Here is a 12,971-nt window from a genome sequence, read left to right as displayed (position 1 = left end):
TTATCCATTTACTGTATTGTTGAATTCAGTTTGCTGATATTTTGTTGAGAATATTTGCATCTATTGGATATTGGCCTATAATTTTTTTGTAGTGTTTTTGACTGGTATTTGTATCAGAATAATGCTAGCCTTTGTAAAATAAGTTAGGAAACACGAGAGTTTGAGAAAGATAAGTATTAAATCTTTTAATTTTTGGTAGAAATTACCAGGGAAGCCATCTGATCCTAGACTTTTGTTTGTTGGAGGTTTTTGATTACTGACTCAATCTCCTTACTAGTAATTGACCTATTTAGATTTTCTATTTCTTCATTACTCGGTTTTGTAAGATATATGTATATTTCTAGGAATTTGCTTCTTCTATGTTGTCCAGTTTCTTGTCATATATGTTTATAGCAGTCTCAGGATCTTTCATATTTCTGTGGTATAAATTGTAACTTATCCCTTCACTTTTGATTTTATTTTCTTTTTTTTTCTTGGTGAGTTTGTCAATTTTGTGTATCCTTTCAAAGTACCAGCTTTTAGTTTCATTAATTTTCTATTGCTTTTTTTAGTCTCCATTTCATTTATTTCCTCTTTGATCTTTATTATTTACTTCCTTCTACAAGCTTTGGGCTTCACTTGTTCTTTTTTTTTTAATGGTTTGGTTAGGTGTAAAGTTGAATTTTTTATTTGACATTTTTGTGTTGTTTCTTGAGATAGGGTTGAACTTCCCTCTCAGAAATGCTTTTACAGCATTTCATAGTTTTGGGGTTGTTGTATTTTCATTTGTCTAAAGATATTGTTTTTATTTTCCCTTTGATTTCTTCATTGGCCCATTGGTTGTTCAGTAGCATGCTGTTTGATCTCCACATATTTGTGATTATTCAAGTTTTCTTTTTGTAATTCATTTCTAGTTTCATACCATTGTGGTAAGAAAAATGTCTAATATATTTTAAATCATTGAGACTTGTTTTGTGTCCTAACATGCGATTTATCCTGCAGAATGTTTCATGTACACTTGAGAATAATGTGTATTCTGCTGCTTTTGGATGGAATGTTTTGTGCATACCTATTAAGACCATCCAGTATAATGTGTCATTTAATGGTGATGTTTCCTTATTGATTTTCTGTCTGGATGATCCATCTATTGATGTGGGATATTAAAGTAATATTAATTAATGTTAATTAATTAATAAGTAATACTATTAATTACCCTTAATAGTAACACTACTATTGTTGTATTGCTATGAATTTCTCCCCGTAGCTCTGTTAATATTTGTGTTATGTATTTAGCTGCTCCTATGTTGGGTGTGTAAATACTAACAATAGCCTCTTGTTGGGATCTCCCCTTTATCATTATGTAATGGCTTGTCTTTTATTATAGTCTTTGTTTTAAAGTCTATTTTTTTGTGTGTGATATAAGTATAGCTACCCCAGCTTTTTATTTCCATTTGCCTGGATAATCTCTTTCTATTCTTTAATTTTCAATATGTATGTGTATCTTTAGATCTGAAGTTAGTCTTTTAGAGCCAACATATAGATAAGTCTTATTTTTTTTAAAGTTTACTTATTTTTTTTTAGTAATCTCTAGCCAACTAACCCATGAACCTGAGATCAAAAGTTGCACGCTCCTCTGCCTGAGCCAGCCAGGAGCCCCTTCAGCCACTCTTTTTGATTGGAGAATTTAGTCCATTTATATTAATTTTTTAATGTTTATTTTTTTTGAGAGAGAGAGAGAGAGCACAAGGGCACGAGCAGGGAAGGGACACAGTAAGAGAGACACAGAGCCCAAAGCAGGGTCCAGGTTCTGAGCTGTCAGCACAGAGCCCGATGTGGGGCTCAAACTCACAAACCACAAGATCATACATGACCTGAGCTGAAGTCAGATGCTTATCTAGCTGAGCCACCTAGGTGTCCCATACATTAAAGTAATTATTGATAGGTTTATACTTAGAGCCATTCTGTTATAACTGTTTTCTGGCTGTTTTTATAGTTATTCTCTGTTCCTTTCTTCTTCTCTTGCTCTCTTATTTTATGGTTTGGTGAATTTCTTTAATGTTAGGCTTAGATTCTTTTCTCATGATATTTCATGTATCTACTATAGTTTTTCCTTTGTGGTTACTGTGAGGTTCACAACAGTTTATTTTTTAGCAGTCTGTTTTCAGTTGACAACAACTTAAATTTAAACATATTCTAACAACTCTACATTTTTTACTCTCCCATGTTTTATGGCTTTAATATCACATTTTACATCTTTTTCTCTTGTGTATGCATTAGCTAATTACTGTAGTTATAATTTTACTACTTTTGTTTTTTAATCTTCATACAAACTTTGTAAGTGGTTAATCCACTACCCTTGCTATAATATGCCGTATTTTTTTTAATTTTTTCAAATGTTTATTTATTTTTGAGAGAGAGCAAGAGACAGAGTGTAAGCAGAGGGACAGAGAGAGAGAGGGAGACACAGAATCCCAAGCAAGCCCCAGGTTCTGAGTCTAACGCAGGGCTGAAACTCACAAACCAGGAGGTCATGACCTAAGTCGAGGTTGGACACTTAACCCAGTCGGACTGAGCCACCCAAGCGCCCCTACAACCTGCCTTATAAGAAAGATTTGTAGTTTCTTATGTTTTATTATCAATTAATGCCTTTTCAGCTTAAAGAAAAACCTTTAACATTTCTTATAAAGCCAGTTTAGTGGTGATGAACTCCTTTAGCTTTTGCTTGTCTGGAAAACTCTTTTTCTCTTCAACTCTGAATGATAACTGTACTGGGTACTGTATTCTTGGTTGGAAGGGCTTTTCTTTCAGCATTTTGAATATATATCATGCCACTCCCCCTGATATGCAAGGTTGCTGCTGAAAAATCCGCTGATATTCTTATGGTGGGATTCCCTAGTATGTAACATATGGTTTTTCTCTTCCTGCTTTTAAGATTCTCTCTTTAACTTTTGACATTTTAATTAATGTGTGTCATGGTTTGGATCTCTGAGTTCGGCATATTTGAACTCTCTTTGCTTGCTGAACCTGGATGTCTGTTTCCTTCCCCAAGTTATGAAAGTTTCCTTCCATTATTTCTTCTAGTAAGTTTTCTGCCCCTTTCTCTCTTCTCCTTCTAGGACCTCTATAATGCAAATGTTACCCTGCTTGTTATCCTATATCACCCTATAGGTCTCTTAAGCTATCTTCACTTTTTAAAATTCTTTTTTGTCTTTTGTTGCTCTCTTTAGGGGACTTCCGCTATTCTGTCTTGCAGATTGGTGGCTTGTTCTCCTACTTGATCTAGTCTGTTGTTACACCCCTCTAATGTATTTTTAGTTTAGTTCAGCCCTGTCACTCCGTTTGGTAGTTTCTTATGTTATCTGTCTTTTTGTTGAATTACTCACTGTGTCCATCCATTCTTCTTCTGAATTCAGTGAGAATCTTTGTGACCATTACTTTGAACTCTTTATTGAGTAGACTACTATCTGTTTCATACAATGCTTTTTTTAGGGTTTTGTCTTGTTTTTTCATTTGTAACACATTCCTCCTTTTCTTCAATTCTCTTGAGTCTCTGTGTTTGCTTCTATGTAATAGGCAAAAAAGTTATGTCTCCCAGTCTTGAAGGAATGGACTTGTGAAAGGGATGAAACTCATCATTCAACTTTGCCCTAGCTCTTGGTTGCCTCTCTAAGCTTTGTGATCATCTGAGTATCCTGATTTGTTGATAAAACTCAATTGTTGAGGGTATACCAGGACCTGTTGTTTTCCAAAGAAAATGATCTCAGTCAGCACCTAGACACGGGCTGATTGGAACTTAGGCAGAAACATTTAAAGTATGCAAGTGTATAGAGTCTTGTGGGACTACAATCATAGACCCTGCTGACCTCCAGACCAGGAGATCTGGAGGTGTCACCTGGACAACAGAAGAATCAGGCCTTCATATAAGCATACAAGCTCCTTTCTAGGAGGTACCAGTGAGCTGTGACAAGACCTAGGGAAGGATATACAGGCAATATCTCCCTGCCTACATTACCTAGAGTTCCTCTGTAGCCTTAATATGTGTGGCAAACTTCAACCTATCAAGGAAACTTAAATGGGTCTCTTTCACATGCAGTCTGGGGTATGTTTCAGTATGCTCTCTGTGTAGTGCCCTGGGTATGGTATCCTGACCAGAACTGTCTTTCTGATAGTTTCAGTCCTGTGGGGCCCAGGGGTGCAAACCCCTCTGACCAACAGAGCCCCACAATTAAGAAGCATGCCTGTGTAAACTGCATTTGTCTACAACTTTGGCAAGGCCTGGCATGAGTATTAGGGGCAGGGCATGTGATGTTGTGTCCACACATGCCTGTCTGTGCTAACGAGGTAGAGGGAAAGTGCAAAAAATGGTACTCTCCAGTGCCTCTTTCCCCAAGTAAAATCCCAATTAATCCCTGCCCCTTTGGCAGACACTTTAAGATTAGCAGCTGAATAACCTCTACATGTAACATGATCACCTCTCAAACTGCTGCCTTTGAGCTGGTTTCCAGCTCACTCAAAATGAGTCTGTGAATGACCCCTCAAAAGAAATATCTCAGATTACACATTTTCCCAGGTCCTATGGATATAAGCACTGTTCATTTCCAAAACCACACATTTTTGAGGCCTCATCTCTCTGGTACAGGTCCCAAGGGTTGAAATGCCTGATAACAGGGCACAAACCCCTTGATCCTCTGGGAGAGGATCCAGGATCATGGGATCTCTCTGTATTGCATGTCACCACGCTGGGTGGCAGGGGTGGGGGGTGGGGTTGACAAGGCCATGTCTCTGCCTCTCCAATGTAGCCCTTTTACTTCTCATTGTGGAGGAAGCTGTTCAGTTAGTTTTCTGTTCTCTTTCAATGGGAATTATTTCACATGTAGTTGTAGATGTTGTGACCATGGGAGGAGGTGAGTTCAGGGTCTTACTATACTGCCCTCTTCAACAAAATTTCTAATCACACTTTGACCTAATATACCTTACATCAGATTAAATCTTTTTTCCAGAAATCTCTGTATACATTTTCAGCTACACAGAGCAAAATAAGTGCAAGTGACCCTCCTTTGTTTAAAGGAATAAATAATCAAGGAACAAATGCTTCTTATATTGAATACTAATTCCACTGTATACATATATATATCCTGTTTCATGACATAACTGGGTGGACTCAGAGAGTGACACAATAGATTGTAATAATTTTATCTGGCTGTTTTCCTTCAGTGGGCCAACGTTTTTCTTTTCCCATGAGAACTCTCTATAGCAGTAGAGCACCAATGCCTGTTTCTCGTGACTGCAATGCAATACAGTGTAGGACATAAGTAATCCCTACCACGGGAAGGAAAGAGAGACAAAGATTATATCTTCCAGATTTAATGCTTTGTCCCAGATACTGCATTTGTGGTGCTTAGGATGTCTTGCCCTCAATTACTGATAGTTTGGTTTCTAATATGTTAAATATGAAGATACAGAGCCAGATACTATATGTAACCTAGATGCCTGAAAGAAATGTGTCCTCAGTACACTATTTATGACCAACCCTGGGAAAACTGGGAGCTGCTTTCCCAATTCCCCTTCTAATCTTCCCACATCACACCTAGGTAAAAGGTATAATCAGTTTGCTCCCACATTATGCTGTATCTCAGGGAATGTCCTTCTTAATGCTTTTACACGATTTAGAATTTTTCCTTTACTTTTCTAAAGTCCTCTCTTTCCATGTTTATGCCCCAAAAACACAGAACACTTTCTTAATTTCAGTATCTACTTGCTCTATGGGTGAATCTTCCAGGCTATATGAGTTGGAGTAGCTGCATTATATGGATCTGGAGGACAAAATATTTGGGATTCATAGGTCCTCAAATCCCTCAAACCATAATGCAGGCCATTCATCCAAGTGTGAATCACTATGATAATAAGGAAATAGGATAAAGAGTACAAAATTGTCTTTTTCTGTCTCAGATAAGGTAACTGAAGCTCTATTGTTATGGCTGATTCTGTATCTCACTGAACTTTTGAACCTACATATCACTGGGACAATGCTTGGACATCTCATTGGGAAATACTGAATAAATATAATGAGCAAATCATATTCTTCAACCATCAGAGGAACAAAATAACCAAAAGTTCATGGATGTGATAATGCAGATAAAAGTATAATAATTATAGCTGGTAACAGGATAAACATTATGCTAATTTTATGTTTATTTAACATATTTTCAGAAATATGACCCAGCACATTAAAGTTGTGATTTCACAGATATTTTTGCTCATGGAAATTTTAAAGTAAATTATTACTTAGACATATATGTTTTCACAATTGGCACATATTATGAGCAAGAACTCTGATATAACCAAGCAACTTTTAAACCTGAAGGAATTAATCTTATAATAACTGACAGGAAAAAAAGACCAGTTGTCAGATGGATTCTTTGCGCACAAGTCAATGTAAAAGAAAATTTTCATATGTGGAATTTGAAGACCATAGGGGAAGGGAAGGAAAAATAAGTTACAGAGAAGAAGGAAAACCATACGAGACTCTCAAATACAGAGAACAAGGTGAGTGTTGATGGGGGGTGGGAAAAATGGGATATAGGGATTAAGGAGGGCACTTGTTGAGATGAGCAATGAGTGTTGCATGTAAGTGATAAATCACGGGAATCTTCTCCAGAAGCCAAGACTACACTGTATATATTGTATGTTAGCTAACTTGACAATAAATTATTTAAAAAAGCAAAGAAATTTCTCATTTCCACCAAAGAATAGGTATAGATCTCAAAATATTTGTCACTGAATTTGTTAATGACTTTTATCTATCAACCCAGAATAAGATATCCAGAAGATATTGGCTAAAATAAAATTTGCATGAAAAAATTAAGGAGAAGTATAAGACATATCTAACAAACATGCTTAGAGACTTGGTAACCACCCTGCACAAGTGAGTAAATGGAATGACTAGATAGTTATTTTTATGGATTATGCCTTGGTCATAAAAAATAGAAATCTTTTTTTTTTATCAAGTAAATGGTTATGGCGTATTGATGGAAACTTATGTGTTAAATGGAAGTACTCCTAGGTTAGCCACCATCAAACCCAGCCTTCTGAGGTCACAGATCTTTTTCTTAATTGCTGACCATGTACGTAACTCGAGGGGGAAAATAAAATTTGTAAACATCAAGGGTACAATTTACTTTTCCTGAGGGGTCACAGGGAAAATGGTCTGTAATAGAACAATGTATAAAAGAGAGAGAGAGAGAACAGAAACACTTATTTAAAAAAAACACAGTAAAAAAGTATTAGTAGGTTCTCATTTCCCCCTAGAAAATGTGCCTTGAGTATGCTACTATTGATAGAATTCTTGCCTTAAAAATCTATATTAAGAAATCCCCACTTGAATTCAATGAAATTATTGATCTTACTAACTCTGAACTAAGGCAGAAATGTTTGAAATTTTCAAATCTTGATACCTCTAGATAAATAGATATAAGATTCAAACGCAAAAATGTCATTACATATTGATTTATCTTTACACATTTCATATTATCTGATACACTGAAATTCTGTTTACTAAAACAGCTGTTATAAGCCTAGAAACAATGTCCACATTTGGCAAATATTCATATGCTGCATTTTAGATAAATTCACAGTCATTTGGCACTAACTTATAAGGCAAAGTTTGGAACATTTGCTGAATATTTCTTGGAGGATCAGATAAACTGTCATACATTTGAATATTTATCCTAATTAGCTGAAGGTTTTCCTTTCTATGTCTACTTCATGCATACAGTGTAAGAGTTAATGAAACTATGTTTTCATGGTTAAAAGATTCAATTTTAAGATATTTATCTTTTTATATTTATAAATAAATATTTTGATATGTTATATACATGTTGTGCTAACTGTAAAGCATTTTACAAATATAAACTATTATTATATTACTTTCTACCTACCAAAAATAGCAAAATTATGGCATGCTTCATGTTTAATTGCTTTAATAACCTAAAGAGATTTTAAGAAATTCAATTCATTGAATTCTCTCTATAATAACTCTCTAAACTTTAGTGAGTATAAGTTGCATCTGACAGGCATGTTAAAAATGCACATCCCTAAGCCAGCTCCATAGAAATATAGGTAAGTCATGTCTTCTTTAAGAGTAACAGATACTCATTTCTGAAAAATTACAAAGTAGTTGAACTACAGATGTCCAATGGACCTCCAGTTAGAGTCACTTTTTTCATGAAGCAGACCATACAGGAATGCTAAGTAAATTTTCTTTTTTTCTAGCTTTATTAATTAAGGTCTGGTTGACAAGTGTATATATTCAATGTATGCAACATTATTTTTGATATATGTATATATTATGAAATGATGACCATAATCAAGCCAATAGACATATCCATCACTTTGCATAGGTGTGTATATGTGTGTTGAGAACATGTGATCTACTCTTCTAGCAAATTCCAAGTATACAATATATTAACTATAGTCACCATGCTGTATATTAGGTCTTCAAAACTTATTTATCTTAGAACTGAAAGTTTCTACCCTTGACCCAAATCTACACTTTTTCCACATCCTCCAACTCTTGGCAACCACCATTCTACTCCTGTTGCTATGAGTTTGACTTTTTTTTTAATGTTTATTTATTTTTGAGATCCAGAGAGCATACATGCACGTGCATGAGTCGGGGAGGGGCAGAGAGAGAAGAGACACAGAATCTGAAGCAGGCTCCAGACTCTGAGCTGTCAGCGCAGTGCCGGACGCAGAGCTCGAACCCACGAGCTACAAGATCATGACCTGAACTAAAGTCAGACACTCAACCAACTGAGCCATCCAGGTGACCCAAGTTTGACTTCTTTTTAGATTCCAAATATAAATGAGATCATACAGTATTTGCCTTTCTCACTGACTTATTTCACTTGGTATAATTCCTGAAGGTCTATCTATAGTGTAGCATATGATAGGATATAATTATTTTTTTCAGGTTGAGTAATATTCCATTGTATTAATACAGGTCTATGTATATCTATCACACATTTTTTTATCCATTAATCTGTCAATGGACACTGAGGTTGTTTCCATATGTTGATTACTGTGGATAATGCTGCAATGAACAGGAGACTGTAGATATCTCTTAAAGACACTGATTTAAAGTCCTTTGGATATACACCCAGAAGCAGGATTGCTGGAGGTTCATTTCTTAATTTTTTAAGGAAATTCCATACTCTTTTTTCTGTAATGGAAGTACTGGTTTATATTCCCACCAATAATGTTCAAGGGTTTTCTTTATTCCACATCCTTGCCAACATTTATCTTTTTACTTTTTGGTAACAGCCATCCTAATGGATAAGAGATGGTATCTCAGTGTGGTTTTGATTTGAATTTACCTAATGATTTGTAATGTTAAGCATCTTTTTGTATACCTTTGACCTTTTGTAGGTCTTCTTTAGAGAAGTGTATTATCACACACTTTCAATGTTGTTTTCATGGGATTAATTTTACTATTAAGTTGAATGATTTCCTTCTATACTTACATATTAACCCCTTATCAGATATTTGACTTGCAAATATTTTCTTCCATTCCATAGGTTGCCTTTTAATTTCATTGTTTCCTTTGTTGTTTAGAAATTTTTTAGTTAGGTATAGTTGCACATGTTTATTTTTGCTTTTGCCTATGCTTTTGGAGTTAAATCCACAAAATCATTTACAAGAACAACATCAAGTTTTCCTGCGTATTTTATTCTAGGAGTTTTATAATTTCAGATCTTACACTTAAGTCTTTAATCCATTTGGACTTTTTTGTGCATGGTATAAAATAAGAGTCCAATTTTATTCTGTTTCATGTGGCTATCCACTGTTCCCAACACAATTTGTTGAAGACTTTATCCTTTCTCCATTTTGTGTACTCTTGGCACCCTTGTTAAAGATCAGTTGACTGTATTTGCTTGGGCTCTTTTTTTTTTTTTTTAATCTTTTTTTCTTTTAATTTATATATGAAATTTATTGTCAAATTGGTTTCCATACAACACCCAGTGCTCATATCAAAAGGTGCCCTCCTCAATACCCATCACCCACCCTCTCCTCCCTCCCACCCCCCATCATCCCTTAGTTTGTTCTCAGTTCTCAACAGTCTCTTATGCTTTGGCTCTCTCCCACTCTAACCTCTTTTTTTTTTTTCTTCCCCTCCCCCATGGGTTCCTGTTAAGTTTCTCAGGATCCACATAAGAATGAAACCATATGGTATCTGTCTTTCTCTGTATGGCTTATTTCACTTAGCATCACACTCTCCAGTTCCATCCACGTTGCTACAAAGGGCCATATTTCATTTTTTCTCATTGCCACGTAGTATTCCATAGTGTATATAAACCACAATTTCTTTATCCATTCATCAGTTGATGGACATTTAGGCTCTTTCCATAATTTGGCTATTGTTGAGAGTGCTGCTATGAACATTGGGGTACAAGTGCCCCTATGCATCAGTACTCCTGTGTCCCTTGGATAAATTCCTAGCAGTGCTATTGCTGGGTCATAGGGTAGGTCTATCTTTAATTTTCTGAGGAACCTCCACACTGCTTTCCAGAGCGGCTGCACCAATTTGCATTCCCACCAACAGTGCAAGAGGGTTCCCGTTTCTCCACATCCTCTCCAGCATCTAGAGTCTCCTGATTTGTTCATTTTGGCCACTCTGACTGGCGTGAGGTGATACCTGAGTGTGGTTTTGATTTGTATTTCCCTGATAAGGAGCGACGCTGAACATCTTTTCATGTGCCTGTTGGCCATCTGGATGTCTTCTTTAGAGAAGTGTCTATTCATGTTTTCTGCCCATTTCTTCACTGGGTTATTTGCTTTTCGGGTGTGGAGTTTGGTGAGCTCTTTATAGATTTTGGAGACTAGCCCTTTGTCCAATATGTCATTTGCAAATATCTTTTCCCATTCCGTTGGTTGCCTTTTAGTTTTGTTGGTTGTTTCCTTTGCTGTGCAGAAGCTTTTTATCTTCATAAGGTCCCAGTAATTCACTTTTGCTTTTAATTCCCTTGCCTTTGGGGATGTGTCGAGTAAGAGATTGCTACGGCTGAGGTCAGAGAGGTCTTTTCCTGCTTTCTCCTCTAGGGTTTTGATGGTTTCCTGTCTCACATTCAGATCCTTTATCCATTTTGAATTTATTTTTGTGAATGGTGTGAGAAAGTGGTCTAGTTTCAACCTTCTGCATGTTGCTGTCCAGTTCTCCCAGCACCATTTGTTAAAGAGACTGTCTTTTTTCCATTGGATGTTCTTTCCTGCTTTGTCAAAGATGAATTGGCCATAGGTTTGTGGGTCTAGTTCTGGGGTTTCTATTCTATTCCATTGGTCTATGTGTCTGTTTTTGTGCCAATACCATGCTGTCTTGATGATGACAGCTTTGTAGTAGAGGCTAAAGTCTGGGATTGTGATGCCTCCTGCTTTGGTCTTCTTCTTCAAAATTACTTTGGCTACTCAGGGCCTTTTGTGGTTCCATATGTATTTTAGGATTGCTTGTTGTAGTTTCAAGAAGAATGCTGGTGCAATTTTGATTGGGATTGCATTGAATGTGTAGATAGCTTTGGGTAGTATTGACATTTTGACAATATTTATTCTTCCAATCCATGAGCAGGGAATGTCTTTCCACTTCTTTATATCTTCTTCAACTACCTTCCTAAGCTTTCTATAGTTTTCAGCATACAGATCTTTTACATCTTTGGTTAGATTTATTCCTAGGTATTTTATGCTTCTTGGTGCAATTGTGAATGGGATCAGTTTCTTTATTTGTCTTTCTGTTGCTTCATTGTTAGTGTATAAGAATGCAACTGATTTCTGTACATTGATTTTGTATCCTGCAACTTTGCTGAATTCATGTATCAGTTCTAGCAGACTTTTGGTGGAGTCCCTCGGATTTTCCATGTATAATATCATGTCATCTGCAAAAAGCGAAAGCTTGACTTCATCTTTGCCAATTTGGATGCCTTTGATTTCCTTTTGTTGTCTGATTGCTGATGCTAGAACTTCCAGCACTATGTGAAACAACAGCGGTGAGAGTGGGCATCCCTGTCATGTTCCTGATCTCAGGGAAAAAGCTCTCAGTGTTTCCCCGTTGAGGATGATGTTAGCTGTGGGCTTTTCATAAATGACTTTTATGATCTTTAAGTATGTTCCTTCTATCCCGACTTTCTCCAGGGTTTTTATTAAGAAAGGGTGCTGGATTTTGTCAAAGGCCTTTTCTGCATCGATTGACAGGATCATACGGTTTTTCTCTTTTTTTTTTTGTTAATGTGATGTATCACGTTGATTGATTTGCGAATGTTGAACCAGCCCTGCATCCCAGGAATGAATCCCACTTGATCATGGTGAATAATTCTTTTTATATGCCATTGAATTCAATTTGCTAGTATCTTACTGAGAATTTTTGCATCCATATTCATCAGGGATATTGGCCTGTAGTTCTCTTTTTTTACTGGGTCTCTGTCTGGTTTAGGAATCAAAGTAATACTGGCTTCATAGAATGAGTCTGGAAGTTTTCCTTCCCTTTCTATTTCTTGGAATAGCTTGAGAAGGATAGGTATTATCTCTGCTTTAAACGTCTGGTAGAACTCCCCTGGGAAGCCATCTGGTCCTGGACTCTTATTTGTTGGGAGATTTTTGATAACCGATTCAATTTCTGCGCTGGTTATGGGTCTGTTCAAGCTTTCTATTTCCTCGTGATTGAGTTTTGGAAGAGTGTGGGTGTTCGGAATTTGTCCATTTCTTCCAGGTTGTCCAATTTGTTGGCATATAATTTTTCATAGTATTCCCTGATAATTGTTTGTACCTCTGAGGGATTGGTTTTAATAATTCCATTTTCATTCATGATTTTATCTATTTGGGTCATCTCCCTTTTCTTTTTGAGAAGCCTGGCTAGAGGTTTGTCAATTTTGTTTATTTTTTCAAAAAACCAACTCTTGGTTTCGTTGATCTGCTCTACAGTTTTTTTAGATTCTATATTGTTTATTTCT

This window comes from Herpailurus yagouaroundi, unplaced genomic scaffold (genome assembly GCF_014898765.1).
Source record: "Herpailurus yagouaroundi ecotype Mexico unplaced genomic scaffold, PumYag 140, whole genome shotgun sequence".
NCBI lineage: Eukaryota > Metazoa > Chordata > Mammalia > Carnivora > Felidae > Herpailurus > Herpailurus yagouaroundi.
Note: the sequence above shows the minus strand (reverse complement) of the source record.